Source organism: Aplidium turbinatum, chromosome 12 (genome assembly GCF_918807975.1).
Source record: "Aplidium turbinatum chromosome 12, kaAplTurb1.1, whole genome shotgun sequence".
NCBI lineage: Eukaryota > Metazoa > Chordata > Ascidiacea > Aplousobranchia > Polyclinidae > Aplidium > Aplidium turbinatum.
The window spans coordinates 7,859,613-7,866,733 of NC_137483.1; positions in this window are offsets into that span (position 1 = coordinate 7,859,613).

Consider the following 7,121-nt stretch of genomic DNA (forward strand, 5'->3'; position numbering starts at 1 on the left):
CCATCTGAGTAATTAATAAGATAATTAATTGTTCATTGGTGACAAATACAATTTTCAGTATGTTACAGTTTATTTGACCATGTCGTATACTGTTTGCTTACTGGTATATCAGGGCTACTCAACTGGTGGACCGCGGTCCGAATCCGGACCTTCTGTGTGTTGAAGGTTGACCTCGGGCTTCTGGAAAAATAATCTCATTGCCACATTTTAGGGCCTCTTTAAACAGATTTCCATTAGGGAAAAGCATTTTTTTAAGATGATCCAAGGAGCTGAGGGCTTCGCCCCCAGACCCCCCAACGCTTTGCCGTCTTCTCTGATATGCGATCCACACAACTATACAAAGAAACACAATACATTTTTTTCCTTTTTTATTTCTTTGTTTGTGTCAGACAAAAATCCAAGTCGTGTTACATACTACCTGAAAAGTGTTTCGGTGCTCCTAGGCAAATGGTTGTTTAATTTTTGTAGTTGCATATGAAATATTTACCGGAACTTAAAAATATTCAACTTGTTAAAATGGACCTTTGCTAACAGTAGTTGAGTGGCACTGTGGTGTATTATACACAAAAATAACTTATGCTTTATTTTGTACATTGTTACATAAAATATAAAAGAACCTGCACACGTGGAAAAGTTCCTCTTGCCTTCCCCGAGCTACGCCACTGGTTAAACTAATCTTTTACAATTAACAATTTTACATCAAGACGCTTCAGCTTCAATCAAACTTCGGGCTTGATATAGTTGATGAAATATATCACGAAGCGGCTTAATTTTTAAGTAAACTGCTAACAGCTTTATCAACCTTATAACTGTCCAAGTTTTCCCGTCTCATAATGGCGTCACAAAGCGTACACGGCCATACGCTTTCAAAAATGTGATACAATTTACAAGATACGGAAAAAATAAAAGACAGTCGGACACTGTGTGAATCCTTGTTCGACTAGAAGTCAATTTGTGGCAAATAAAGCGGTTAAAAAAATTAGCGTATAAATAAGAGTGAAAGGCTACCGATGAGAAGAATTTCGCCATCATGATGGCTCAGTTAGGCGCCTGAGTTTATGAACGAAAAAACGTCAAGATCACGTGACACGACCTCAGCGTGTGTGCTTGAGCAATTCATTTTAAGAACGGCTCTATTCAACGGCACCTGGTGAATGGAATAGTTCACAAACAACACTTAACCAACAATCGGAAACTTTTTCTGTGTCAAACTTGGTGACCTGGCCTGCGTCACGGTTCAAAGCCACTACAAGTATGCAAAACTGCCAGGATTAAGCTCTCAGAGAAAGCTTTCTCAGTCCGAGAATAAAGATTCCCGCAATCAAAAGGCTACTGAGGCCCAGAGCCTGAAAGTGCACTGAGCGTCTGCTGTTCCATTCTTTTTACAATCGAATGTCAATGTGCAAATACTGTATTGTTGAAAATTTGACAAGTGTAGGTACAAAAATGGACTTCCAAAATACTAGTGAAATAATCAACGATCGTGCTGCTAAAAACGAAACTCAATCTATTATGTTAATTATTGAGAAGCGGCATGTTTCGAAAAACTATTAACTACAATTTATATAAAATGTAAATTAAATAAAGTAGCGATATAAAAAAGTTAAAGTTACGCTTTTTACTAAATCATTTTTTAATTGGTTGCTAATCTTAATACGCATCTTCAACTTATTTTAAAACAGAGGTAAATTACAAAATTGGATACCGGAAAATGAACAGTGGGTTGACAGCTGTAGGCTTTAAGTTTAAATGAACAAACTTTTGCCAAATTTCTGTAGGTGTATGTGGGGTCAACAAAAAAATTTTCTCTAACAATTTTACGGTTGGTTTAGTTGCTTTGCAAAATTCCCCTAACTCAAAAACAAAATTATCTGTTCTTGAACTGCATGGGACAGAATCAAAAGAACTTGTCAAAAGAAGTTGTTTGAACATCATAGCAGTTAAGAAAGGGCTTCAAGGCTGAATAAGTTTCGTTTCAATATTTATTTAACATGGTTTGAATGAAAGTTAGAAAGTCACTTAAACGACATTTTATTACGTTGCAATCACGTATTTAGATGTGGTTTCTCTCTCTCTCTGTTATTACAAGGTGCATTTTTTGACATTTTTTGAAGACTCTACAAACTAAATGTGATCTGATCTACTTTTTGTCTTGGCCGAAAAACAACTCAAACAATTTGCATAGAAGGTTAAAGACAAGCACAAAGTCCCAAAGAAACAAACACTTTTGTGAGATTGTCTTTATTCTATTTCTATAAGAAAGAGAGGAGTTTCAAACCTTTCAAAGAAATACGTTTTTGTTCCCACAAAGCTTTTCACTGAGTTCTTGTTACCGAACGGCTAACAGTGACTTGTTTCATCTTGTCAGAAACTTTTTAGAAAAGAATATGACTCTGCTACGGATTCGGGTATGTAACTTTATTAAATAAATTGAAATATTACTTACTACATTTTTAACGTTTTGTAATCTGGATAAGCATCTATTGCATTCTATATTTTAACGCTGAGGTTGCACTTTTACAAAGTTGTTGATGGCCGATATAGTATCTTTTTGTCATCAAAATTCGCATCGTCTTTGGTTGTTCTGCTATAGACTATTCTTTTGCTATCAAGTTGGCTCATATCCATAGTTGGCCACGTGGCCCACACAGCCAGCAAGCGTTTTCATTTTACGTCGTTTCAATGAAACTAAACGCTGAAAGTTTGTAACACAGTCATTTTTGTAGGCTGAGTAGCTTCTGATGACCGCTTCTGAAATTTATATGTTTTCATATCTTAGTTTTGGTGTCATCAGTGTCATCCATAACATTTACAATGTTTACGGAAAACAATCAAAGCTGCAAAAACTTCTTGAATATCTAAACTTGTTTCATCAAATCTGGTAAAAAGGAAACAAAACAAATATACTGTCGTTCATTTGTTGTTGCAAAGTACAAAAGACACAAGCAAATGGCAAGAAAAAAAGTCCGTATTTAGCCTACTACATAACTATGCAACCTAAGAATTACGCTCAAGCTAAATTTTTGGTTTCGACAAATGCCTCAGAGTTAAAAGGTTTTATGTGGACACAAGTTACAAATGTCACACAAACATGTCCTCATACAGGGCTGTGGAGTTGGGGGAAAGATATACGACTCCGACTCCTCGGTTTACAACGGCCGACTCCGACCTCAGTGTTGCCAAATGTTAGAGGGTTGCCAGATTTTTCTGAAATTTTGTTCTTTTTCATTTTTTTAAAATTAATTTCATTAAATTTGTAATCAAAGTTGAAACGGCGGCTTTCACAAAACTGACAAGAACCAAAACTTATATTTTTTTAGTAAAGGTTTGAAGCGCAATACAGAGAATAGGAAACAATATTATGAAAAAGTGTATTGCAAATAAACATTTTGTTGTTTATCATTTTTTATCAAACCGGAGTCGGACTCAGCCGTTTTTTCAAAGACTCCGATTCCGGACACGCCAAAATCCCACTGACTTCGACTCCACGACTCCGACTCCACAGCCCTGGTCCTCAACTTCACTTCAAACCACACTAGAACTAAGACAAGTTGGTCTGCTTTAGTTGGTGACCAGTTAAGACGAGATTGATTGCTTTAACCTAACAACAGCGAAGATATTAAATCTTCGACAACAACAAAAATAAAAAACTGCAACCGTCCAATATTTTTAAAGAATCGATGTCTTGCACTCGACATTGCTTTTCTCAAAGCTCAGAAGCTATTAGTGATGTTAATGGCGGTAACAGATTCCCTGCTCAGCCATTTCCATTTGCGAAGGAAAAGGTCAATGGTTAAGGGGACTTATTCAGCCTCCATTGGTACTTGTAGTATTAAAAGGTGCTTTTTCAATGTGTTGCGAGTTATAGCTTACACTTACAAGGTAGTTTATCATCCAAATGGGTTGGCAAGTCAAAGACACTATTAGTGTGACTAAAAGAATTTTGATAAAACCCAGATACGAGTGTGGTCGTCGGCATGCAGCTACCAAAACGTTGAAGCAAAATACCGTACAACTTCAAGCTTTATTTATGCATACGGCTTTGTTGCGTTATAGCAATCATTAAACAAAATTTAGGTTGAGAAAATTCTTTGAAAGTTTGCCGTTTTTTCTTGCAATACAGCAAAAGACTTCGAGATTCTCGTGTTTATTGTTGAGTTGGTCAGAAGCAGTTTTTGTTTTTTTCTTGTTGATAAATTTAATATTTAACCAATGTATTTTGTTTGAATCTAGATAAAAGTACTGCATGTTATTCCTGAAAAGCACATCATGTGATGTCGAAAACGTTCGAAATTTGTTTCAATGTAGGGTTTTTTCTGTAAATGTTGTAAAAAAACTTAATACAGTATATTAAATCTGATTACGTTACTCGGCTTCGTAGCCCTATATTGCCTATACTTCAACAAGATAAACTCTCTTCCAAAGCTCGAATACAGGAAAGCTAAACAATCGTAGAAAATATGGTTGCAAATGGAGCCATCATCAGCCAGGCTATGCTCTGCAGGTACTTTCAAGCACCGAAAGCATGAAAGTCAAGTAAATAATCACTTTTCGATCGTGAAAGCACAACCAGCAACATTTTCATGTTTTTCAAACCAGTGATATTTTTGGTGTAAGTTCAAGTTTGTGTCAGAGGAAATCTACGTAATAGAGCACATTTTTTGTACAAAATGTAAGTCAAAAGAGGAATAAGTTATCAAATTTTCAAGTTTTGGTTCAACAAAAAATGAATGAAAGAAATATCACCACAGGTATTGCTTTGGATTAAAAACTCATAACTACATTCGCTACTGTTTACCACACGCAGTATAGGTTGTCGTTTAAAGAAGCATATGGTGACAGTTACTTTTAAGGTCGGATAAGCCTGTATGAAGTACGGTGCAGTGCGGTTATAAAGCAGCGATCGTTAGCTCAAGAAAAATCGGAGACTTGATTGCAAAGTCTTTGATTTTCCATGAAACAACCATGAAGAACCCGAAAACTAGCTCAGTCATTTCCTTACAAACATCTTGCTGCTATGCTGGCTTTGTAAGATTTAGCTGGCTCTGATCTAAGGTGCTTTTAGCATTTTTAAAATGAGCTATTTTAAAGAGTTTACGAAAAGAGAGCGTAACCTACTTTTAGACAGGGAAATTGTCAGCAAGAGAGCGGGGAGAGTGCACCTCTAGATAGATGAAAATACATTTTTCTATACCTCTTCTATGTTTGGCATATATTGTTTTTCGTTGTGATGGTCAGAAATAAAAACAAACTGTAACTTTATGTAAAAACTGAGCTCATTTTTTTTGTTTGTCTTGTTGAACCATAGGCATAGTATACGAAGCCAAGTAACGTGATTAGATCATAATTCAGTTTATTACAGTAATATTTACAGAAAGGAAAAAAAAAGAACTACCGTACATTAAAACAAATTTCGAACGTTTTCGACAATTTCGATTCTGACTACGTTACTTGACTTCATATGGCTATTGCCTATGGTTCAACAAAACAAACTCTCTCTTCTTTGCTCTACCAAAGCTCTATCTTCTTTGTCTGTTGCGTCTGAAGTATGTCATAATTATGTAAATGCAACTCTTAGTCCAAGCCTCTCCTATACTACTTAATATGGTTGCAAATAAAAGTTTTATTAATTTCTGGGTTGCAGAGTATATAGCCTATCAGGCAGCAAGGTGAATAGATATATCTTAACGGTAGTCCAGCGCTTAGTATGGTTTGGTGTCTTGCCCCGAACAGCAAATCTGTCATTTGTAGGCTGCTACATTGACCTAATGTCCGCAGACGTTAGTGCGGCATTTTGCTGCCTGGGAAATTTCTGAAACTCTACTCTTTCTGGTACAGTTTGTTGTTTCGTATGACCCTACAAGTTCAAGCAATTTTGATTTAGCCTATCCATGAAGGCGTGTACAGTGAGCAGTGCTACGAATATATTCAAGTAGTTTGCTGTAATAATAATAATGGCGGAAACTCTTTTACAATAAGCTAGGTATATCAACAGCATAGGTTTGTTTAAATGTTGCACACATAATTTGTGGCTTACTAATGTGAAATAGCTTAAGCATTGAAGCTGTGAGCTTAGAAGGAAACTTCATTTTTGCAATATCTCTTGCTAAACCTTGATAACACATTTCAACATTTGGAAAACAAAAACAAAAGTTATTATATTTTACTTGAAGTTACTTTATTTCTTATAATTATTATTGTTTATATAACACAGAATTAGTTTTTCTAGTATCTTTATCATCATGTAAAAGAGTTTTCACGCAAAACTTCGTAGCACATGGAAATGAACCAAACCTATCAGTTTGAAGCCGAAATCAAACGAAAACTAAAAAACAAAACACCCGGAAAATAAACTCGAAAAAGTCTTCAAATTAGGTTTAAAATCTTCTGTTTGCAAAATTGCAGTTGTCATTAACATCAAAAGAGGAAAACATTGTGTATTGTTGAACTGCATAAAATTGCTGAACACAGAGTTGAAATCGATGGAAAATTACTAAACTTGAAATTACAGAAAAATCAAACGATGAACTAAAATAAAAATCTATTAAGCTTGTCACTCTACAAATTGAAGTTAGCTGCTCCAGCACTGTTCTGATTACGACAAGACAATAATCATTATGACTTTGTTTATGTCAAATCTTTATTTCACAACGTAGATGCTAGCGATCGAACTGAAGTAAACAGTGATCATCCTGTTAGAAGCGAAACTTAATTTAATGTTAAATCTTTATCTTCATTATGAGCCAAGACTTCGGAACCCCTGGCACAATGTTGGTGTTTGAATGCTTATTAAACCTCTTCTTCTTCCGCGCCTAATTCTGGAAACTAAGTATTATAAGTTTCGCTTTGTGATAAACATAGGCTACTTCCTTATTCTGGCACGCTTGAGTGACCACGCCAGCGCTAAGTTACGATTTTCATCCTGAAAGTTTGGGTTTGGCGTGAGTGTTTAATCAACCATGACGAGGCCAACACCAAGTATATTTGAAAACAGTTGGGCTATTGGCCAAGCCAATGTTTTGGGGTGGGTACCCAGACAGAAAAATCTGTCAGTTTTGGTACTGACGCACTCTAGTCAACCAGAGAAGCTAGCCTCTTTTACACTGATTCAACATCTGCGG